Below are 26,057 nucleotides of genomic sequence, written 5' to 3' on the forward strand. Positions count from 1 at the left end.
GGTAATTCTTGGCAGAGCCCTGCCAGAACAAGAGTCTATTGCACTATTCAAAAATCAAAGGGTCATTTTGTATCTTAGAATCTACCGCTACTGAGCTCAGAACACAAGAAACACTTTTTTTGTTGCAAAAATACCTGATGTCAGATTGTTTCTTTTGTTGTTTTTGTCTTCTTCTAGGATATTTGATGCTGGAGTGGTCGCCGGGTCAGGTCAGGATCAGTGAGCAGCTGCAGCCTGAAGCGGAGAACTGAGGATGGCTGGAAAACAGTGAAGAAGGGACTTGGCGAAGGGAAGAAGGTGAGTGCAGGACACAGAGTCCAAGCAGGAAACTGGGGTGGGATCAACCTTGAAATAGAAGCCAGACGCGTGTTTCTAGAAAACAACACCTTTTGATTCTCTGCAGTTACTCCACATGAGCTTGATTGGCAAGTGCACCTGCTTCCATGGTCATGTAAAATTCACCTTGAGAAGAGTAATTAGTCTTGGAGTACTCCTCCTGCTACTGCTAGGGTCATGGGAAGGTCCACTGGAGTAGAGTAATTAGTTTTGGAGTGCACCTGCTGCTTCCCCTAGAGTGGTGAAATGTTCAGATTGGGCAGAGCAATTAGGCTTGACATTTCTCCTCATGAATGTGATTAATATTTGTACATCTCACTGTTGCCAAGAGCCTTCTAATGGATTTTTATCAAGCAGACTATTGACTATTCAATTTAGTCAACTTACTGCTAACGCCAATCGTCCCCTCCATGCCACCAGGGAAGACACACACAGCAACCCACATTACAGAGTAAGCATGTAACTTGGGGAAGGGGAAGAGAAATGGAGAAGGGGAAATGACCACCAAATCACAGGGGCATAGATGACCGTGAAATGGTTAGAGTCATGACAGGCAAACCTTGATCTCAGGCTAAGTCGTGGTTCAACATCGCCGGCTTGACTCTCGACTACGGCTCGGTAAACTTATAGAGATTTTTTCACAAATTCGCAAAATGGTCTCCAACCTTTGAGTCTTTTTCAAGAAGGTTCTTTTGGGCTCTTGAAGGGTCCACAGCACCAATCCAAAATTCTAGACTCTTTGAGTTGATCCTTAGGATGTTGGGACTACAAAGCACCTGGCCAAATCCTTTAAAGTCGAAAGAACACTGTCCATGTGGGTTCTTCTTGGAGGAGATGATGCAAGGAGGACTCTTTTAACCTGTTGCTTTCATGGAGTCCACTGTCAAGCTTTCAGAGTCAGGCAAAGTCCAAAGTGTGCAGCAGGTGCAGACCTTCAGAGTGCAGTCCTCTTGGAGCAGGCCAGGGGTTCGGGAGGGCAGTCCTTCTTCTTCTTGTTTCTTCTAGGCAGGGATCTGAGTTGCTGGGCAGCTCTCCCATATGTATCCAGGCTTCTGGGCTAGCAAGCAGGTGGGCAACCCTGACCAATGGGGTGCAGAGTGCCACCTTGAATGATGACCACTTCCCCTGAAGTGTGGCAAATTCTTGTCCCAGAAAGCACTGTTCTTTAAAAAACAAAATGGAGAAATCTCTCATGGAGTTTAAGGTCTGGCTAACCTACATGTGCGACTAACTGTTTCTAATACACCCATTCTTCCCCTCTGCTAATTCAATCACGGGGCTCCCATCTAGTTTGGGTACAGGAAGTGGGGGTGGGCCTGGTCCTGTCCAAAGTGTCTTTCCCTCTTTGAAGAACAGTTTGGCTACACAGCCCACTTCCTGCCTTTTGCTCTGCAGCTTGCAGAGTCTCCTTCCACCAGATGTCTCTTTGTTTCCGTTTAGGCCACTTCATACCTAATCAGAGCAGCTTGGTTCAGCCTGTCAAAGGCTGACCAATAAGGAGAGGCTACTCTAGAGCTGGATTTAAGCACATCAGAAAAGCAAGTTCCATACTTATTTTCATAGCTCTGATAAATCTAACCTTGACAAGTTACTGGACTTATTCTAACTAATATTTAGACACTTTAAAATATCATTTTAGGTCACACTTGTCAACAGTCAGACTTTATTAAAGTTGAAAAAGGCCTTTCCATGTTAGCCTATTGAGATAATGTACTTCAATGAGGTAAAACAAAATTGGCAGTTGTTCCCCCACCAGGGCATATCAAACATCTTTTATAATGTCCCTGCGTATTGTTACAAGGCACCCTACCCCGGGGCATCTAGGGTAGATCGTAGGGGTGACTTATATGTCAAAAATAAGGTAGTTTAAGACTTTGGAAGTACTTTTAATTCCAAAGTCGAATTTGCATATAATTTTAATTTAAAAGCAGCCTCCAAAGTTTAAAATGACAGCAGGACACACAGCAGTTGCAAACTTAAGTGCATTAAATCTGCAAGGCCTCTAAACCGACATGCCCTACCATATACTCAGGGCTTACAGGTAGGTTGTCATACTAATTGTAATTACACCTAGTTGTCTTTTAAACAGAGCACTGGCCTGGGCCTGGTTAGCAGAGTATATCGTAAAAAAGGAAGAAGGGGCAATAGGAGCTGATACAAGTCCCAAAAGACTATATATGTTTTCAAAAGGGGGTTACTGTTCCTAAAAAGGCTCATAAAGAGAGAAGCTCTAGATGCTGGTCAGATTATGAGAGACAGTCAACTAGAGTGTTTCTTGTTGCCCTCCCACATCCCTGGGATGTCATGCTTCATCATCGGGTGAGTGCTCCTCTTCGGGCTGGCGATGCAATCCCATACGGGTCCCCCGAAGGGTCACATTAGTGGAGATCTTTTGGTTTTCTTGCCGTTTGGTGAGTGTGAGTGAGTCCTAGTGGGGTGGTGAAGAGTGAGTGCAAACGTGAGTTAAAACTGGCTGGGGGATATCAGACTGCTTTTAATATGAAGATTCCCCTGCTAGATTAAAAAACCCGTAGGTTGGCACTACTATGGAGGTAACAATGTCCTCTAGTGGCTGACAAGAGAGGTCAATATGTTTCTCACCTTTATTGGTCAAAATGATCCATGGCTCTTCATCAGGACCAAAAACAGTGGGAAGATGGTAAGCCAACTCCACAAATAATCTCAGGGTGAGTGGTCCCCCTCCAATAGCGTGGTACTTACTCGTGACTGATATAACTGGCGGTTCCACCTAATTGGTACATGCAAGGTGGAATGCACAGTTATGGGGGTTTTGCTAAATGTGCTACTTGAACCACCTACACTCGATTGCCTGAATGGTTAGCAGAACCCAGGGCACAATCAGAGTCAGCAACCACCAGTATTAGTAAAAAATGGGGGTCATCAAGTTAAAAAGGATGACTTACTCACACCTTTATGATCCACAGGATGTTGGCGAAAAAGGGTATGAACTTAGCCTGGATACCTTACATAGACAAAAAGTTATGTGGGCCCAAGTTCGAATCCATATAGCCAAGAAAGGCTCAGCAATTGGGGGGGATGGGGGAGGTGCAGCAGTTATGGGGCTAAGACATTTCTTTCCTTTTTGGGAGATGTACTAGGACTTATCCTCATGATCAATGGACTATGTAAATCTTTAGAGAGAGGTGAGATTTGTGTACATATCCTGAAGAAAACAGAAATCAGCTTGGCAAAAATATGTTGTCAAAATATTCATACTACAGAGTTGACTTTGTGATGGACCTTAAAAAAAATATGCATCAAGATAAAGACATTCTTTACCTGAGTATCCACTGCCCCCAGGTGCAAAGTTTGACCCCTAAACAAAAGGCACCTGTTAGATATCCTGGGTGAGGCCCTCACACCAAAAACGACCTCTTTGCGGCCTCCGCCATTGCAAACAGAACTCTTCCTCTGGACCTTGAGAAGGTAGCTCTCAGTGAGAGTCACCTGGTCCCTACATCTGACTGGTGCTCCATCAAACTTCTGACTTTCCCGTTGTCTGGCTCAACAAGATGACCATGAGTGACGCTTGGTGCTTTTTGGTGCTATTTTTACTTAAAATTTGAAAAATCGATATCTCCAGTTCTACTGATTGGATTTTTGTCGTTTTGGTGTCATTTTATTTATTAACATTGTTTCCATTTCTCTAAATTGGTTTGGAATTTTTACTTATCTTGCATTCTAACTTTATAACTCTGTTTGGTACATAAATACTTTACACATTGCCTCTAATTTAAGCCTGTCTACTTTGTGCCAAGCTACTAGAGGGTTAGGAACAGGTTTATTTAGTGATTTTTGTGGTTCACCCTGAGAAGGATTGTGGTTGTCACTTGACTGGGGCCCACACCCCCTCAACTAATTACTTAGGGGCATATTCACAAGGAGCTATCGCCAAATTAACTGCACTTTATTGCAGCCAAAGTCGTGATAAATTTACCTCCCCATTCACAAGCTGGTGTTAAAAGCCCACAGCACCAGTTTACCCGTGATAGCAGCCGCAAAACACATCACCGCAGACGATCCCCGCACCTATCGCTAATGAGATGCAGAGTAGGCGTTCCCATGCAAAAAGCTGCAACAACACAACACCTCAACATTCTCAACGACCAGCCAGATCGACAATAAGAACACAAAACAGGCGATAAGGCGCATTAACAGCAGGAAATTAACACCTGGTGTAAAGTCGGACGGCAGACTGCACCACAAAAAGGAGCTCAGCCCAGGGCGTCATCGGAAGAGCAACAGATGCCATGGAGTCACTCATCATGCAGCCCGGACACCCAAGAGGGCCACAACACCCACCTCCACCACCCCAGTACCCCAACCCCTACCGAGAACACACCCCCCGGACCACCACAGAGGCAGTGCAGACAAGGACAGCGGCCCCCCAGGAAACGCACCTGCCTCACAGACCCAACATCTGACAATGTCACTGTCCACTACAGGCTCAAAGGGACAACTATCCTATTCATCCTGACCATCATCGCCTTACAGGCCTATGGTACCAACACAGCGGACAACCAACATCCCACCCCACGCGAAGCTGCTGGCTATGCTGCACCTGTTGGCCCCTGGCACATCCAAACAACACCCGCCAGAGTCGGAGGAGTCTCACAGCCAGCCACATCCAAGTCCCCCACACATGTCCTGGATATCACCATCACACTGGCACCACAGTCCCGATAAGTCCACACAATGTGCAGGATCTGCTGGAGACCAAGCAAGGACCCGTACGCCTGATGCACGCACGTGTTGGAGGCAATCCACAGCACACATGTCCTACCTGTGCCCCCTGGTGACATAGCACACAATCCCGCAATAGGAAGCACACATCACATATCAATGTGCAGGCAACATCAGAACACAGTGGGACCTTCACCAATGTTGCCTCCAAATACACAGCCAGTGTGCATGATTCCTTCATTCTCCGACAGTCCATCAGCAACCAGCGTTCCCAGGATGGCACCAAGGGAAAAGCATAGCCCCTTGGCTAGTTCCAAATTAACACCCCACTCACCTCAACTCTGCAACCAGGCAATTCACAACTCTGGCAACGCACACATCACAAAATCACAACCAACATGCACAACAACATGCGCACCCACCAGACACGACAGAACAACTTACAATGGTAACATGGGCAAGCCGTGAACATGAGCCATCAACAGCATGTCACCTCAGCCACACAATAGCTGAATGTGGGGTGAGGTGGCAACCAGGCATGTGTGAAGGATGCAGTAGAACCATGATTGGGAAAGTACACAATGCCAAGAGTGGCAGGGATGTGCTGGACAGACCGCAGTATGCAGAACACACCAATATCCATGGCGACATACACCTCTGGTGTATGGAGTGTAGTGGACAGTGGACGCAACCATGTCACCCCAGCCAATGGGGATCCTTGCACAAATGTTGCCTGTTAAGTCGCCCCGCAAGCTTGAGCAGAGTGGGATGGCCCGGCATATGCCAGGTCAGCGTAGAGGTGTGAATAAAAAGCACTTAGCCCTGGGGATGGTCCTCTTCCGGAAAACCCAATGTCTCTGACAGGGCGGCGCCTCTCACCCCGCCACAAGGCCGACGCCGTCCTCATGAGTGGAGTTGCCTGCGATCCTGTGCGCCTGCCGTACCCTGGCCCGCTCGACCACAAACCCATCAGGCCCGCCCCTGTGCAGCCAGGCCACGCTGATCACCTGCTGACACCGGCGTGTGTCAAGGAGAGCCCACCACATGCCTGTGCAAGCTCCAAGCCCGAGGCCCGGGACCCTGCCATGCTCTCAGACCATCCCTAGCCCCCGACGCTGGCACACATTACTCCTTCCTCATTCACATACTACACCGGCGTCCTCTTCGGCCCAGTAGGTCCGATATGTGAAACTGTGTCCTGGGACCTGAATGGCAGTGACCCCAAATCCGGGTCAGCGGCCACAGCACCAGAACCCCCGATCAGTGAGGCATAGTTCCCTTAGTTATAGAACCCTTTTCAAAGCCAGCCGGCTACACGTGATGCCACTAACCCAGTACAACACCAGCCGGCTACACGTGGTGCTACTAACCCTGTTCAATGCCAGCCAGCTACACATGCTGCCACTTACCCTGTTCAACGCCAGCTGGCTACATGTGGTGCCACTAACCCTGTTCAATGCAAGCCGGCTACACGTTGTGCCACTGAACCTGAACTACACAGGCCGGTGGGGCCACCAACCCATGCCGGCGACAATCGGTGAATGGCCCGTGCTGCCGCTGCCTCCGGCCTACACTGCTCTCGGCCTAGGCTGCACTTGAGTAGGTCACAGATTTGGAACCAAACATCGATTATACAAAGGCAGGTTACATATCATTGCACGCAAGGAGAGGCGTAAGAGGCTGACGCGTTGCATATTAGCGGAAAAAAAGGATCATCGTTACGGAGGTGATCGAGCACTGCCAACAACTGCCCTGGTGTCACTAAGTCTGTGCAACCGAAGCCAACGACACGTGGCTGTGGGCCACTGCTGATCGCTGCCTCCGGCCTGCTCTGTGGTCTAGTAGGTCACAGAGCCTTGATTTAGCAATGGGGGAGTTCATATCAGTGTACCGGCATCATCGCAGACTGAATCCCTTCTCGGCCCCGGTGCCACTAAGTCTCTTCCCCGACATTCATGGACACTTACTGGTCGTACATTGGTGGCATCTGAGTCTATGGACTAGGGGCTAGTTTTCATCCTCATGTAGCTGATTCCGAATTGGTGGTGAAAACGAGACTTGCGCTTTCCACCCCACTATTTGCTGCTTCCGGATAAAATCAAACCTTCCGCATCACACCTTCCACTGTCCCCCGCAACTCTCCCCAACATACACCTTGGACATTGATGAGGACCTGCTTACGTCGCATGGCCCATCTGACTGCACCGCAAGTCATCGTCCTGTGGTTGGGTGCCTGTGCCGGCCGCAGTGCATTCGGGGCCATTAACTCTGCGCTGGTCCGGGCAGGGACCCCTTCTTCTGAGATATTGGATGGCCCCTGAAGCATTGGCCATGGGGTCATTAACACCATTTCTCTGTGGGATTGTGCTGTACGCAGCCTTTGGACCCAAATGCATCCCACCAGGGCTCACACACCAAAGTGAGTCCAGACCGGCATGGACGTTGAATCACCGCAGGAAGCACATGCCACCACCGCAAGGACCACCTCCAACTGCCATCTTCCAGAGTCGAAACAGTGGTCCTGACAGGCTTATGGAGTTGCTCAGACCTGTCGTGGATGCCATCATCGGCCTGATACCCTGCTCAGCCCTCCAGGTGCCAGTGATTCAGTGCACCGCAGGCCATTGTCCGTTGCTGATTGTGTTTTATGCTGTGGAGCGGTTGCGCAGCTAAGTCACCTCAAACAGTGTGGGGGCCCGGAGACGTTGATGGTCTAACACACCCTATGGCATCTGCATCAGGAATATATAGAAGGGACACAATCTGAGACTTTTTCTTCACATGAGCACGCTCATCTCGAGCGTCCCAACCCCAGTGCACTGCAACTCACAGACACTTCTGTTTGCATGTTGGCTGTCCTCTGGATTTTTTCCGGCTCACTCTATGTTGCTCAGCAGTTGACTTTGTTATGAATGTGTTTTCTGTTTCCGTTGCACTGGTGTCCAATGTTCAAGTGGTTGCCAGCACCAGACATTCCATGCAGAATGGCTTACTCTCACCCCACACACATCCAGCACAGGAGTTACTGTACATGTGGCCTTGCCAATAAAGGGGCAGGGCGCATGTGCCCGTAGCCAGTTCAACATGATATCTGCCCTGGGCCCTACAACATTACATTGTGCTGTGTACATCGGATGCAGACATATCACCGAAGGCAGCGGGTTGGAGCTTGGACATGCAGCTTTGTTGACACCCACTCAATTTGTAAGGGGAGTGGCCAGGGCCGTCGTATGCAGAGCCAACATGGGTGTGTGACTGCTATTTGAGCACCCCTGGGCATGGTTCTCTACTGTGAGTGTGCATCTGCATGTGTCCCTATGGCAGTGTGGGTCTCCTTGGTGGGGTGTGGGTGGTCCCTGAAGGGTGATAAACACCTACGTATGTGTCCTAGTTCACATTCCATGGGTTCGGCCCCCACCCACACCTGTTGGGCCACCTCCTATTGGCATGCTGACACATGGCATTGGGGTGCAATGTGCGGGTTGGTGAAGTGTTGTGAGCCAGCTGTGCTTGCGGGTGCTTCCTGCTGTGTAGTCTGTTGCAGGATCGGTTTTCTCTTCTGAGTAGCTTGGCTGGCCGGGTCCTGGTAGGGGGTTGCATGGGATATCCATGGGCTGTTGTAGGGCGTTGGTGTCGACGGTGTGGTGGTTCTCTCCGGCATCACAGATGTGTTGTATTCTGTGCTCTGCTGAAGGTGCTGTGTGCCCCTCTGCAATGTGAAGGGGAGATGCTTGTTGACATTGTTTTGACATGTCTGTTGTCGCATTGTGCTGGTTTGCATGCAGACTGTATGGCAATGTACATTGTGACTGTTTGTGAGGTGCTGGATTCTTCTGCGGGACAGTGTACATTTGCACTACATGACGGATGTGAGGTCGTATGCGTACATTTCCATTTCACAGTTCCGGCTCTGTCAGATGTAGTAGGCATGTTTCTGTGCATGTGCAGAGCCAGTTGTGTCCCATGTTCTGCAGTGTCGGCTAGGAGCATTGTACCACATTGTCATCAATGTGGGTGTACTCTTCTTGCTATGTGTGTGTGCTGCAGTGTGCCAATGGGATCTGGGACACAATCCTGGGTAATTGTGGGTGTGCAGTGTGCTACACCTCATTGTGCATGTGTGCCATTGTGCCCATCTCCCCCGTCCCCCAGTTCATGTTCGTTGAACTCCCAGTTGATGTTGTGTCAAGTCCTCTCGAGCTGTGTCCATACTCCCTACTACTTGCACAATCTCCACAATGATGACTGTGGCCTGGGTTTCCTCCAGCTCCTCCTGTGGCGCTGGACTGCCACCTCCTGTCGCTGTTGCTGCCTTCCTGTTGGCAGTGGGTGTGTGCCTGGTTTAGGTTGTCATGTCATGCCAGCGCCTATTGACCTCCTCAGCACTCTGACTGCAGTCCAGGTGGTCTGCTTGTGGGTCAGTTGCTGGTAGTGTTCTGTCACCTCCGTGATGCTGGTCTTGTTTTCCTGCGGTCTGCACCCCTTTTTCCACTCCTTGGCCTTCCCCGATCCCGTTGTTCCTTGATGGTGGGCTGTGGGGGCTGTGGGGTTCGAGTTGGCCTCTGCACTGGGTCAGGGTGCATCCATGTTGCTACGTGCTTTAGCTTGTTTCTGGTGTGTTTTTTCTGTGTTTTTATGGTACATTGATCGCCAGACACGTGGGATTTGCAGGCCTGTGGTTGGTTTTCTCTACTTTTAGACCGCGGCTGGCCTCATTGCATGTTTTTTAGTGTTCGCGTATAGCATTTTTACGGCGTGGAGTTGATTTTCACGCTGATATTTGGCACGTTATCTGGTGTCTATCGCATGCTACCATCGCGTTGTGAATTCCACATTGGCACAGGGTGATTTTCCCACTATAGGCTGCAACGTTGAAAGTTGCGTTACACTGCTCTTGCGGTAGTTATCACACGTTCTTGTGAATATACCCCTAAGTTTCTTACAGCGCCCCACCCTAAAATAAATATTACATAGATTATAAAAAGATAAGGCATTTGACCCGAGTATTGTTATTAGGACTATGATATCTTTAATTGTCCTAAATGAGTATATTTTCATTTCTAATAAATTGTAATTGATTTCATGCGAGAAAGACAAACTGTTTTAAGCTGGAGAAATATGAAAAATGCATTGGAAGAAATTGTTCTTTTCACCAATAATGATAAAATCTTTATTGGATTGAAATATATAGCGAATCGATCCCTAAAAGAAAGGCTATGATAGTTCTATGAAAAATGGCAGAAGCATCTTTAGCCGCTTTACAGGTGCCTCTGATCAGGGCCGGACTGGGAACCACAACCGGCCCAGGCAAAGTGCTCGGACGCCCCCCCCTCCCCACTCGGGGGAGGGGGGTGGGTGTTGGAGGTACCGCCGAGCTCTTTGCCAGGGCTGGTTTTCGGCCGATTTTGGTACAGGGCCGATTTTGCAGCTATGCAAAACCGGCCCCCACCCGTGCAGCGCACCGGGGATTGCCCGGTGCCCGCTATGGCCAGTCCGGCCCTGCCTCTGATGAGCAACAGCTTGTTGTTAATCAGCAAAGTGCGCTTTTAAAGGGGCTATATGATATCATTCCGAAATTTAAAATGTCAAGTATGCTAACATGGGACAATAGACGCCACACTGAACATATATTTTTGTCAATATTTCTTGATGATATTACTTACACCTCCTCTATAAAATACGCTCTTCCACACTGACAGAACAATTTTAATTTGACATATTCGATTTGATGTAAGATAAGCAACAGAGAAAATATATTTTGAACATTTGCTTATTTTCATTGTCTGTTCTCATTTAGAATCTGCATCTTGCCTGCAATGTTTTACACTGCATATATTTATTTTCATACATTGAAAGAGTTCACTTTTACATAAGAATTAAGAATGACAGTGTTACCCATATGTCAAGGAAGAACTACCCTCCATCATCACTATGTTTTACCTTCCTCGCAATATTTAACATTTGATATAATAATTGTGGAAAAAATGTTGGATAATTTTGGTTGGCCTGGGAACCTTAATTCAAATAATCTAACGCGAGTAGGGACTTGGCAACTATGGTGTAATACAAGTTACATTTTACCAATAAGTGAATATTTGTCTATTGTTTGCACCATGCACCTTGCCCGATTTTGCTTAAAATTTCTCAGAATCCTGCCCTCATGTTTTTGTGGGAGATTCTTGACGCAGAATTCACGAGCATCACCGTGACTCACTCTCAGATTCACATAAGGTGAAACCACATTGTTTACTTCACAATGGGAATGCGTATCGAATATGCAGAGATAAATACACACAATAATAGATCACTCGTTTTAGGTGGTGCCCCAAGGAGGGAGGGGGATGGGATGGTGTAGTGAAGGTGGGGAATTAGTGAGGAAGAAAGTGGCGATTCATAAGTGACAGTAAAATCAGCAATTGTCAATCGTTTGACAGAGTTACACACTATGTACAGAAAAAGTAAGACACAAAATGTTCATAAGAATGTTCGAAAAAAGTCATCCTCCAAGCAGTTATAGTGTCCCAACCGAATGTATGGGATTTTAATTCATTTACTTCGTCCTAACCCTGGTGTGGAGATGTGCTACTTTGTTTGAACTATATACAGGGAGTTCTATCCCGTATTTACGACGTATATATATTTCTATATATCTACTAGGTTGTGTGTCCCTCCAGTCCTGATGAAGACCCCCCAGGAGGATACCCACTCATATCTGCATCCCTGAGGGTCGAAACGTCGATATCCACTTCCGTGTGTCATCTCCATTCCCCATTGTTTGCATTTATTGGATAACTTGGAGGATGACTTTTTTCGAACATTCTTATGAACATTTTGTGTCTTACTTTTTCTGTACATAGTGTGTAACTCTGTCAAACGATTGACAATTGCTGATTTTACTGTCACTTATGAATCGCCACTTTCTTCCTCACTAATTCCCCACCTTCACTACACCATCCCATCCCCCTCCCTCCTTGGGGCACCACCTAAAACGAGTGATCTATTATTGTGTGTATTTATCTCTGCATATTCGATACGCATTCCCATTGTGAAGTAAACAATGTGGTTTCAACTTATGTGTTCTTGATTATTTTTCAATTGTGTGGTTTTATGTTCCATTGCTACTGGGACCCCTTCTCCTTACTTACTTAACTACCCAGGTCCCTGTACCTTCCACTGGGTCAAACCCCCCCTACCTATAATTCACTCTCAGATTCAGCGCTGGCTTCTAAAGTGTACACTTCATTTAAAAATGTTACCTACGCCTACCAAAAACTTTTTTTCTTCTCTCCCGTCTATATACAAATATCTATTCAAGCTCTGTGTGAAAAGATTTATGGAGAAACGTATGTGGATACCTTATATTAATCCTGATCTTCGAGGTTTATTGAGATTAAATAGTGTGCATGCATAGTGTAGCCCGCTCAGAGGCCTGCCTTGGCTGCTTCCATCGTCAACTGGAAATGGTCGCACTAAAAATAGAGAATTCAATACCTGCTAAATTGTTGACTCTCAACATGCAGCATTTTCTTTATTCACTGGGTTTTCAAGTGCACACAGCATGCGCCATTTTCCAGTAAAATCTCATTGTCTTTTGCCACCCAACAGGCACCTTTCACACAGATAGGACAATACAGCAATATGACGTAGTGGTTATACAATAAAACATTCTCCATTGTCCTAGTTTCGCATTCACTTCATGAAGAAACAAAGCATTACTGAGAAAGGTATCATTGTTTTCTTGTGGCTTTCTATCTTGCTACCTGTGTGCCTACGGTCTGGGAGGCATACAAACTTTATTTGCATTGTAAAAAGGAATAGATTTGCCATTCTACAGGATTGTTCCTAACACACCAGTCGAAAGATCCTTTGAGAAACAGTGACACTCATTTAAAGAACCAGATCCCAGCACGTGGCATACTCTGTGATGAAAAATGTGGTAATGCCACAATATGGTTGTAGCAATAATTCTCCAGTTAATTCCTGTCAATATTCATTTCTCCGAGTGTACCCTTTTTTGTTCTGTTGTGGTGCTGAAACTCACTGTTTAACTCAGGTGGCGAGGAAGACTTATGAGGAGGTAATGTACCAAACATACAAAAGATGATGGGAGGAATGCTTGCAATAAGTCTAATGATTGACAATCACTCGGGCAGCATTCCAACCCACTGTTCTTTTGCCCATCATGCCACACCTCAGATTAGGCCCAGGCATGTGGACCATTCACACCAACAAAAGGCTGCTGGTAAATTCTCCACTCAAAACTATGTAAAACATACAGCAAAAGAGATTTTTGAATTAGTGGAGGGGGTTGGGACAGGGTAGATATTGCACCTCCACAGTAACATGATTTCTGAATTGCGTTATCTCCCTTGATTTAGCGGAGACCTCTACAAGGAGGTCTGGAGCTACATGTACTCTTCCTGTTTTAAATAAATCCGTACAAATGCCAGCAGTTTATTTTATAGCACAGAATCAAATCTCCTTGATTAAATACAGAAGTAGCATTCCAAACACACGTGTCTCCACAGTGCACCCTAAAACATATACAATACTAGAGAGAACACTAACACAAAGTAAGTTCCTGGCTATATTGTACAAATGTCCTAAATGTCCGCAGGAGGCGGGGAGCCAGCGGGACCATGTGGGCATTGGGGCTCCACCTACGGTCCCCAAAGGTGAGGCCAGTCCCTGGGGGAAGGGGTCCCCGGGACAAGAAGTGGCCCAGGAGGGGGTCCACATGGCCCCACTCCCCTTTAATTATAATTTTTAAAAAAATGAAATGCTGGCCCTGGGGGATGGGGTCCCCGGGGTCATAATTGGCCTCAGGAGGAGGGCCCACACAGCCCTCCTCCCATTAAATAAGAAAATAAAGAAAAAGGAAACTGGCAACTCGTCGGAAGCCTTGCCCCCTCCTGCATGACTCTGCAAACGCTCTCCCTGGTGCGTTCTAAGTTGGGTAATTTAGTCCTTTTGATTACTGAGGGTCCCTGGGGCCAACTAGCCCATCAGGTACCTCCAGTGTGAGCCACACAGCTGGATTGTAGAGAGGTGGTCCGAGGCAACGCCCCTTTTTACACCACTCTGCAAATGCACCTTGTGGCGCACTGCTGGTGGGGTGATGAGGTCCACTTGTGTCCTGAGGACCACAGGACACAAGTGGACTTCAACCCTTCATTCCTTGAGCAGCCGTGTGCCGGGAGCCGCATTTTCAGAGTGGTGTAAAAAGGGGGCATGGCCTCGGACAACTCTCAGCATTCCAGCTGTGTGGTGCTTACTGGAGGTAACTGGTGGGCTAAGTGGCCCCAGGCACCCTCAAAAATGAAGGGAACCTAATACCCCAATTTAGAATGCGCCAGGAGGTGCGTTTGCAGAGTGGTGTGGGAAAGGGGATGAGGCCTTTGTCCAACTCTCAGCAATCCCACTGTGTGGGGCTCACAGGTAAGAGGTAGGCTAGTTGGCCCCTAAAGGACCCCAGCAGGGAAGGGGATTTCAATTCCCATCCAAGAGCGTGCAAGGGAGCGCGTTTGCAGAGTGGTGTGCGAAGGGGGCATGGCCTACTCTGAGAACTTAGCAATTCTGCTGTTTGTGACCTACTGGAGGTAATAGGAGGGGTAGTTGGCCCCCAAGGATGTCCTTGGGGGCAAACTACCCTTCTTGTTACCTCTAATAAATCCCACACAGTGGGACTGCTAAAACGTCTTTGGAGGCCATGCCCCCCTTTCTCCACCACTCTGCAAACGCGCCTCCTGGCAGACTACAGGATGGGGGATGAAGTCCAATTTACTCCTGAGGGACTTTGGGGGCCAAGAAGCCCTCCTGGTACCTCCTGTAAGCACTAGGCAGCAGAATTTCTGAGCGTTGGTAGGAGGCCCTGCAGCCTTTCTCCACCACTCTGCAAACACGACTACTAGTCAAAGAAGTGTTTGCAATGTAATAGATTTCGCATTTGCGAGAATTAGAGCTATCGGCGTTGTAAATGCTAACGTTTTTTACTAATATTTTTTTGAGTGGAGTGGATGTACGTTGTGTGTAGTGGAATTATGTGGTATGTTGTGCAGTGAAATTATGTGCATAGAAAGTATGTGGTATTTAGTGTATAGGAATTACGTAGAGTGGGATTATGTGTTATGGAGAGTAATTATGTGGATGGTAGTCTGTGTTGTGGAGTGGTAACCTCAGGTTTAGTCTTCCTCGTTTCCACAGAAGCTGAACTATGAACTCAGTGAGACAAAAAAATATGCAATAACTGAGGAGTACTTGTGGACCTAGTCAGAGGTATGAGCAGGGCCACTGGAATTATGTGACTGTTTGGCTGCTCAGACTTTCGCACAATTATACATTTTCTGCATTAGCCACATCATTCATCATCTGCACCCTTATCTGCAGATTTGAACAAAAAAAGTCTTGTTTCTAGCTCAAACGGCTCAAATGTTACCAAAAATGCAGTGCAAGTGTTACAGCATGGTGAAAGGCCGTTTGCAAACCTAGAATGGTCACCTGTTACCTGTCTTGCCTCTTTGTGTATCTCTTCTACCCCTTTCTGCACTCCACTTGCCTCTTTTTCCAAATCTGTTGGTACTTTCTGCATCTCTGTTGGTTCTTTCTGCACTGCTCTAGCTTCTTTCTGCACCCCTGTTCCAAATTTCTTCATCCCTCTTGCCTTTTTATGCACCCCTCTTTCCTCTTTCTGTACCTCTCTTGCATCAGTCTGCCTGCCTGTTCCCTCTTTCTGTACCTCTTTAACCCGTTTCTGCAATCTGCAACTCTCTTGCCTCTTTCTCTAGTTCTCTCGCCTCAATCTGTACCTCACTTGCCTCTTTTTGCACCTCTCTAACTCTAAAGGGCAACCTGTGTTTTTTTATATATATATATATATATATATATATATATATATATATATATATATATATATATATATATACATATATATATATATATTACCTACTGGCGGTCGCCAGTAGGTATATATAGTTAGGATTTTTTCTCTATGGGATTTTTGAAAATTCTATGTCTAATAACTTTGGCGTTTGTGGACGGAATTGGCTGAAATTTTCAGGAAAATTGCACATTTTGTTTCTGAGCAGCCCTTGAAAATTTGGGGGGGGGGGGTTCGTCAAGGGGGGGCCGAGAAAAAAGGGGGGTCCCAAAACGTGTTTTTAACATTGAGTTTTCCATAGGGCGGTTGGCCTCACTTTTAGCCCGAACGGCTGAATGGATTTGCACGAAACTTGGCAAAATTGTAGGGACTGGTAGCCCGATGTGCCTTTGCTAGGTCTCAATATATGTGCTCCAGTGGATTTTGAGAAATTAACGTTCAAAAAAAGATATATATCTGTAACAGCGGACCGGGCAGCGCTCCGGTTCGCGGACTTTACGCGTAACGGAACTTCGTGTAGCGAAGCTGATTGGCTCTCCGGCGTCTGTGAACATTCCAAACAGTCCGTAGCGGCCGCCATCTTGTCTCTCGGTAGGATCGAGAGACAAGAGGAGGCCAAAGCGAAGGGGCAAATGACCATAAGGGGGCATAGTAGATCCTCGCTGACCCCCTAGGTTTGATGTGGAGGTTTTAAAAGGGTCCCGCGGGGCAAAAAAAAAAAAAAATAATAATAATCGAACGGCTGAATGGATTTGCACGAAACTTGGTAAAATATTAGGGACTGGTAGCCCGATGTGCCTTTGCTAGGTCTCAATATATGTGCTCCAGTGGATTTTGAGAAATTAACGTTCAAAAAAAGATATATATCTGTAACAGCGCTCCGCTTCGCGTAACGGAGGTGCGCGAAGCTGATTGGTTCTCCGGCGTCTGTAAACATTGCAAACAGTCCGTAGCGGCCACCATCTTGTCTCTCGGTAGGATCGAGAGACAAGAGGAGGCCAAAGCGAAGGGGCAAATGACCATAAGGGGGCATAGTAGATCCTCCTTGACCTCTTAGGTTTGATGTGGAGGTTTTAAAAGGGCCCCGCGGGGAAAAAAATAATAATAATAATAATCGAACGGCTGAATGGATTTGCACGAAACTTGGCAAAATTGTAGGGACTGGTAGCTCGATGTGCCTTTGCTAGGTCTCAATATATGTGCTTCAGTGGATTTTGAGAAATTAACGTTCAAAAACAAGATATATATATGTAACAGCGCTCCGCTTCGCGGAGATAAAATTATATCTGTATTACCTAGCTGTTGCTAACACCAGTTAGCGACGGCTAGTAGGAGATAGCGACCATCTTGGGCCCCACTTTGCATGTGAGTGATATTTATCACTAATGACATGCAAAGTGGGCATGCCAAGATGTTAGCGACTGGAAACAGTCGCTAACATCGCTATCTCCTATTATCAACTTTTGGAAATATTCGAGATAAGCGCGAATATCTCCAAAAGCTAGCACCTGCCCTGAGCAGTTCTTAGCCATGTTATCCAATGGGAGGTGGATAACATGGCTAAGAGCATTAGCTCGGTAATGCATGAATATCGCTGAGTTTTCAGTGATATTAATGCATTGCGGTCGTTTATTATCGTATTTGCGATAAACCTTGATAATAGCAAGGTTTATCTGCAATAATTTCTGACGATGCTTAGCGGTAAAAAAATCGTTGCTAAGCATCGTTAGGGATAAATATCGCTTAACCTTGGTAATATGCCACAACGTCTGTTAACGTTCGATTCGAAGGAAATCAGGAAGTGTTGAAAAACATTGTCTGCGCCATCTTGTCTTTTTTCAAATGCCACACTTTTGTCGTGCACGGCAGCCATTTTAGATGCCTTGACCAGACCCACTCTGTGCACGCTGTCGATCCTTAGCATGGCTTTCCACCCTCGCAAGCATCTCCCCCAGGCAGTGGTCACCCCCGCTCTCTGTCTTATGCATGGGTAATAAACCTCCCCCCATCTGCGCTGCTCTTCCCTGAGAATCACACCCTGTGCCCGCCCGACACCTCCCTTTCGCCCTATTCTCTACCGCACCCTCTGACACTCCTTTTCCTCTGTGTCCGATTGTCCAGGCTGGTCCTAGGGTATCAGCTAGCCCTGCAGATGTAGTTTATGGCCCCAGCTGTAAAGAATCACCCCTCTTCAAAGGAGTTATAGTAGATCAAGGCCCACACTCGATGAGATCCATCACAGCAGACGCGTTCCTATTATCTGAAAACCATCCTGTATTGTGATTGGGGAGGGGACCGAGCCTGAAGCGGAAGATTCCAGGGATGACTCTTTGTACATCAAAGTTTTTACAATTATGTGTCACATTAAAAATATATAGCACTCCGACAAAGTAGTAAGATTATAAAACTTTAATAACTTATAAATATATACAAGAAAACAAAAATAGTAATAACATATAAACATTTTTAGGGAAAAACAACGAAGTAGCGGTCGGCTGTGCGAATAGTCCCAACGCAGCACAACGTCCAGATTTCCGGCGTGGGGCGTCGCGGGGGGTGGGTCATCAGTAGCAAACTGTTGTGCGAATAGTTCCAAGGCAGCAGAACGATGGCACCAAGGTGATGTCCAGTAAGTTGCCGCACTGGTTTTGGTATCCTACAATGCTGCTCCGAATAACGGCGTGGGGCGCCCCGGGGGAGGCGGCGTGAACGGGCCTCTCCAGGTGGAGTGTCATCTGTTGTTGTGGGGCGCCCCTTTACCGTTTCAGTTGCCATTCCGTCCGTTTTTGGTCCACTGTGTCAAAATCCGCCATTCAGCTGAGTTGCGCCCACTCTTGCGGTGCAGCGATAGGCGGCTGTCACAGGACTCTCAAAATGGCGGCAGGCTCTTTCCTTTTTGGGCCTGGTCCACTGAAATGGCCCTGGGACACCTTGGAAATCGGACGCTTGTCTGCTAGGTCTTGGACCCCATTCTCGAAAGCGTCCCCTCCGCCTTGAGGATTCATCAAAAGTTTTGGGGGGCCCCGACTCCTGTAGGCTTCTGGTGGGGAGCAGTTGCCATGATTGCTCGCGGAATGACCACGACGGAGCTACGAGATGGTGGTGCTCTCATGCTGACGCCAGCTTCAGTCTGAAACATCCAGAAACAAGGTGGGGCTTTCATCGTTTGGGAAAAAAAAAAAGTTTTCATCCAATGAAAAGTGTTGTTTTTAGGTCATATGATCAAGCCTTCCATCATTAGGAAACCAAAAGTAAAATGAACCAATGAAAAGTTTTATAAACAAGTCACATGACCTGTTATGCGGCATAGGGTATAAAATGCGGAGAAAATACGTTGGCACGTGAGGCGGCGTCAGTAGCGGACCGATGTGCGAATAGGCCGAAGGCAATACAACGCGCCAAGATCCGGATGGCACCGAGGTGGTGTCCAGCAAGTTGCAGCACTGGTGTGGCCATCCTACAATGCTGAAAGTCGGCGTGGGGCGCCCCGTTGGCCTGTGAGTTTGCGTCAGTAGCGGACCGATGTGCGAATAGGCCGAAGGCAGCACAACGCGCCAAGATCCGGATGGTACCGAGGTGGTGTCTAGTAAGTTGCCGCACTGGTGTGGCCATCCTACAATGTTGAAAGTCGGCGTGGGGCGCCCCGTTGGCCTGTGAGATGGCGGCAGTAGCGGACCGATGTGCGAATGGGGCCAAAGGCAGCGCAACAATATTTTCTGACTGACACCACAAGGCGCTGAGATGCCAAGATCCGGATGGCACCGAGGTGATGTCTAAGTTGCGGACCGATGTGCGAATGGGGCCAAAGGCAGCGCAACAATATTTTCTGTATGGAAGATACCACTAGGCTTTGAGATGCCAAGATCCGGATGGCACCGAGGTGATGTCTAGCAAGTTGCTGTACTGGTGTGGTCATCCTACAATGTTGAAAGTTGGCGTGGGGCGCCCCGTTGGCCTGTGAGATGGCGGCAGTAGCGGACCGATGTGCGAATGGGGCCAAAGGCAGCGCAACAATATTTTCTGACTGACACCACAAGGCGCTGAGATGCCAAGATCCGGATGGCACCGAGGTGATGTCTAAGTTGCGGACCGATGTGCGAATGGGGCCAAAGGCAGCGCAACAATATTTTCTGTATGGAAGATACCACTAGGCGTTGAGATGCCAAGATCCGGATGGCACCGAGGTGATGTCTAGCAAGTTGCTGTACTGGTGTGGTCATCCTACAATGCTGAAACTCGGCGTGGGGCGCCCCATTAGTCTGTGAGATGGCGTCAGTAGCGGACCGATGTGCGAATAGGCCGAAGGCAGCACAACGCGCCAAGATCCGGATGTCACCGTGGTGGTTTCATAGTTGAGAGGCACTTCATCTGCAGTGGGGCGCCGAGATCCGGATGGCACCGAGGTGATGTCTAGCAAGTTGCTGTACTGGTGTGGTCATCCTACAATGCTGAAACTCGGCGTGGGGCGCCCCATTAGCCTGTGAGATGGCGTCAGTAGCGGACCGATGTGCGAATAGGCCGAAGGCAGCACAACGCGCCAAGATCCGGATGTCACCGTGGTGGTTTCATAGTTGAGAGGCACTTCATCTGCAGTGGGGCGCCGAGATCCGGATGGCACCGAGGTGATGTCTAGCAAGTTGCTGTACTGGTGTGGTCATCCTACAATGCTGAAAGTCGGCGTGGGGCGCCCCATTAGCCTGTGAGATGGCGTCAGTAGCGGACCGATGTGCGAATGGGGCCAAAGGCAGCGCAACAATATTTTCTGAAGAGAAGACACCAAAAGGCGCTGAGATTCCAAGATCCGGATGGCATCGAGGTGGTGTCTAGCAAGCTATGCAGTTGAGTTGTGTGCGCACTTGCGGCGAATAGGTCGAAGGCAGCATAACAATGTTTTCTGAATAGAAGACACCACAAGGCGTTGAGATTCGGTTACCACCGAGGTGATGTCTAGCAAGTTGCCGCACTGGTGTGGCCATCCTACAATACTGCTCCGAATAACAGCGTGAGGTGCCCGAAGGGGGGGGGGGAGGCGGCGTGAACGGGCCTTCCTAGGTGGAGGCTCGTCTGCTGTAGTGGGGCGCCCCTTTACCGTTTCAGTTGCCATTCAGCTGAGTTTCGGCTGCTCTTGATGCTACAGCGACAGGCGGCTGCAACAGGACTCTCAAAATGGCGGCCTGTTCTTTGGATTTGGGCCTGGTCCACTAAAATGGCCCTGGGACACCTTAGAACTCGGACGCTCGATTTTTTTTCCTTTCCTGTACATGCAAAAAAAGGTAAATGCCCGGTACGTTACACGCTTCATCTGCCACGATGAACTCTCCAGAGGAACCGAAAAAAAATATAGTTATGGTAACTATACCATGCATCGTCATATGGAGAGGTGGCACCAATTAATTATAGTGCTGCATAAAAGAGAGATTTGGAGGAGAACCCCTGACCTGCTAGTACATTCATCAAAGAAGTGGCACTGACAGCATCAGAGGCAAGGGAAACGGTCCCAAATATTTAGAAGAACTTTGGTAAGATTAAAATGACATGTTTAGATTGTGGCAAATTAATTTCATGTGGACAGATGAGTGTTACTCTAATAAATACAGCATATGAACATCATCATAGTCGATGGTTGGTAGAGACATTTTGACTATATCCTGGACCTGCCCGTCCTCGCCCAAAATGGCGCCGGAATAAATGGGACTCGTAACTCCTTGTTGTGTACTGGTTGCAGAACCTTGAAATCACGAGATACGTATGCAGTTTTGAAGCACATGGCGGGCGGGGACGAGAATTGATTGAATATTTCGACATCCCTATTGATATTAAGTTCTGATGTGTTATTGATTACTGTACTATTGAAAGTTCGAATTAACGTCACCCATGGTACTTGCCCGCAAATGTATATCTAGATAATTTTATTGTAACTGGCCCTGTCGTATTTTAATTATAAAATGTACGTCCACCGATTCCGTAACTGTTAGACACCTTAGTTCTTGCAACCTAATGGCCCGCCCGTTACGTTCCTCTACAGTGTAAATGTCTACTCATCATATACGATTACAGTTTGCTCCGTGGCCGGCCCACGTGGTTATAGGCTCGTATTTGTATAATGAAATTTTCACAATAAAGGTTTTTAAAAGAAAACATGGTAGTAGTATATACATTGGTAAAGTTTTTAATAGTCGTCACTGTTTTAGAATCATTAAAAGGCAAGTGAAATAAAGCAGACCAATTACATGAAGGGTAAAAGGTATAATACGAAGGAACGCAGTAAAGATAAATGGTCAAGGGCTGTTGTGTTTTCTATTCCTGCAACATAAAGTGATCGATAAGAATCTCATATTCAGGCGTATCGGCGACTAAGACAGCAGGTCGACCCTCTTTTGCTCAACGGCTCCGTCATGGGACGAAGAAACGCTCTTTTTTTCGAAAAAAGAATATATTTTACTTGCAGGACAGTTGTAAATTTTCCGGGAAAGTACATTAGCCTGGAACATTATAACATATATTTAAGAAAAAATAATGTTCGGAAGTAATAAAAAGCGTAATTTTTAGGTCATATGACCAAGCCTTTCATCATTAGAATAAGAAAAGTAAAATGAACCAATGAAAAGTTTTATTAACAAGTCACATGACTTGTTATGCTTACGTTACGCACTGCGCGCCCCGGATGACTTCCGGATGCGCTAACGCGGCGCGTCATATGACGCATTACGCGACAACGCAGGTCCAGAATATAGTCAAAATGTCTCCACCAACCAGCGGTCGGAACACAACCCCTTTCAGCAGGCTAAATAGTTCTGTTAAATGACAACAGAAGGGACAGGCAACAAGAACCATCAGTCAAAGAGGGGAGGGCTAGTTCTTCTCTACCGGGTTACATTGGGGCGCTACCGGAACTGATCGAATTGGTAGTCTACAGTGTTTCTGGATGTTTCAGACTGAAGCTGGGGTTAGCATGAGAGCAGTACCATTTCGTAGCTCCGTCGTGGCCATTCCGCAACCAATCATGGCAGCCGCTCTTTATCGTTATTTTGGGCGGGGTGGGTGGCGGAGCCGAGCTGTTTTGCAGCCATCATTGTGTGGAGTTCAGTTCATCTCACTAGTTTTGTATTTGTCATGAGGGGTTGTTCCTAATGTTTCTATTTTAGCGAGGTCAAAAAGAGATCCCGTTAGTGGCCTACTGATTTTGCTCGATTCCTTTTCTTTTTTTTTTTACACGATTTTTCGTTATCTGCAAAGACTAAACAGAGTATTGCGACTCTGTGTTTGTTTGTAAATAGAGAATGAACCAAAGAGAACCAATTCTAAAACAGTAAATACTTGGATAACAATCAATCAAATGGAGAGAGAAGCAGGCACGACGTATTACAACGGGGGCAAAGGCCTGCGTTAACTACCCTTCACTATGTGCAAAGAGATAGTACTCCTAATAGAAATGAGGGGGGGGGCACCATTCAAAGCAGATCAGTGTGCATAAACACGAAAATGTTTTCACTTACCACGTACTTGACATTCGACAGCTTATGATATTTGCTATTAAAAAACCATTGAAATTCACTGAAAAAACCATAGGTTATAGATCATATATAGTTAGGAATTAGCATTTACAAAACCTTGAAAATTCACTGAAAAAACCATAGGTTATAGACCATATATAAATAGGAATTAGCATTTAAAAAACCTTATTTTACTCACACAAAACCATTGAAATTCCATATATAGTTAGTTGCACTAACTATATATCGCGCACCCGCAATCCACTGCTGATGATGTCACATATTACATCATTCATGACATGGTCAGTGACATCACTGATGACATCACTGATGACATCTCAAATGACATCACTGATGACATCACTGATGACATCTGAAATGACATCACTGATAACATCTCAAATGACATCACTGATGACATCTCAAATGACATCACTGATGACATCACTGATGACATCTCATTTGACATCAATGACCACATCATTGATGATATCATTCATGTGACAATACAATGCATCTCCTCACACTTTAATATAACCTCTGTTACACCCAGTGTTAAATACAGAGTATAATTTTTGAAACCATTGACACACCAATACTAGTTACTACATACGCACTCAGTGATTCCTATGTTTACACACACATTCACTCATTTACCCATACAATCATTCATACATACAATCACTCATCTTTACAACACTATCATATGCACTCATACACCTATACAGACTCTCACACTCTGTCACTCATCCATGGAGTTACTCACACACCTAGTCAGTCCTGTAAATAATCAATCACACTTCCATTTTCTAATCTATACAGTTAAACATAGAGCACCTTACATTTTGAAACATATACTAACACATACTTACTCTCTTATACAATCATTGATACAAGTACACATTGATCTGCACAGAGTCACACACCTCCCAGCCAGCCACACACACACTCAGTCTCCCATACAAATACTTGGGCAATCAATCAATAACCCATATAGTTACTCATATAGCTACTGACCAACACATGCAGCAGTTTACAGAACAACAGACATAATGATGCACAAATTAAGACAGTTTAGTCACTAACCCATGCACTCAGTGAGACACATTTAATCACTCACTCATACAGTCAGTCACGCACCTACTAAATCCTTCATCCATACACTTCTACATCTACTCATTCTTCAATATGTAAAACATATTTAAACTTTACAGAAACACACAGTCACTGGATGATGTCATCAGTGATGTCATTTGAGATGTCATCAGTGATGTCATCAGTGATGTCACTGACCATGTCATGAATGATGTAATATGTGACATCATCAGCAGTGGATTGCTGGTGCGCGATATATAGTTAGTGCAACTAACTATATATGGAATTTCAATGGTTTTGTGTGAGTAAAATAAGGTTTTTTAATTCCTAACTATATATGGTCTATAACCTATGGTTTTTTCAGTGAATATATATATATATATTACCTACTTTCGGTCGCCAGTAGGTAGTTATAGTTAGGATTGTTTTCCATAGGAAATCCGCAACATTCTATTGGGAATAACTCTGGCGCCGGTTGAGGAATTTGTGTGAAATTTTCCCAAATTTTGGCTAGCTCCGTTGCGCTCCTTCCCTGAAAGTTTCGGGGGGATTCGTGAAGTGGGGGCTGAGAAAAAAGGGGGTCCCAAAACGTGTTTTCCCATGTTAATTTCCATAAGACGGTCTGACAAGTCTACAGCCTGAACCGCTGAATGGAATTACGCCAAACTTGGCAAAATTGTAGGGACTGGTACGCAGATGTGCCTTTGCTATGTTTGCTGAAAATTGCTCCAGTGTTTTTTTTTAAAATTAACTTCAAAAACACATATATATCTATAGGCATGCTCCGAGCGCTCCCGGGTGCACGTACCGGGGAGCGCACCCGGCGCGCTACGGGAGTGCGCGAGCGGAAAGCTGATTGGCTGTCGGGTGTCTGTCAACATTCTAAACAGTCCGGAGAGTCCGCCATCTTGTGTCTCGGTAGAATCGAGACACAAGAGGTGAAAAAAGAAAGGGGGATATAATTAAAAGGGGGCAGAGTAGACACCCCCTGACTCCCTAGTTTTTCTGATGCGGGCCTAGAAGGACCCTGAAGGGCAAAAAACCATTTTTTTTTTAATTTTCGCGGGGTAAGCGCTGGCTGCGCTCATCAGTGCGCTCTCCGGTACGCGCACCCTGAGCGCACCACGGGGAAAAACAGTGTAAAAAAATAGAGTAACAAAATAATGTAGAGTGTTTAGTGGTAAGTGAGCTCTGAAAAGAGCTGTTGTGTTAAGTGGGTGTTTTTTGTACCTACAAGTAGGTACCAATGCAGAGTCTTATTCAAGAGGAAAACTCTATTCCCCTCATCTGTAAAATGAACACTATCTCTCATATAGATGTCTTGCATGTTGTAACGCAAGTTGTTATGGTAAATGGAACCCATACCATAGTCTCTCATGTAAGCAGAAACAGATTTATTTACATGTTTCCTTGCTTTCTCAATCTGTGGACAAAATAGGTTGGACCAGTTCCATTTTTGCCTTTGGCATATATTAGAGAATACCAAGGCAGTTTTTGAAAAAAGTGACTTCAATTGCCCAAAGATGTCCTTTAAAAGCATTTCCAGACGTACC

At 46.4% G+C, this 26,057-nt stretch overlaps 1 long non-coding RNA gene across 1 annotated transcript in view; it reads left to right on the forward strand.

Moving 5' to 3' along the window:
- The first annotated feature begins 234 nt into the window (after positions 1-234).
- The window catches only part of LOC144828677 (uncharacterized), a 148,053-nt gene continuing 122,230 nt past the window's right edge, over positions 235-26,057 (forward strand). Inside the window, exon 1 of the long non-coding RNA XR_013610511.1 lies at positions 235-297. This is a non-coding gene — a long non-coding RNA (uncharacterized LOC144828677). The remainder of the gene's footprint in view (positions 298-26,057) is intronic.

This window comes from Lissotriton helveticus, chromosome 4_1 (genome assembly GCF_964261635.1).
Source record: "Lissotriton helveticus chromosome 4_1, aLisHel1.1, whole genome shotgun sequence".
Classification (NCBI taxonomy): Eukaryota; Metazoa; Chordata; class Amphibia; order Caudata; family Salamandridae; genus Lissotriton; species Lissotriton helveticus.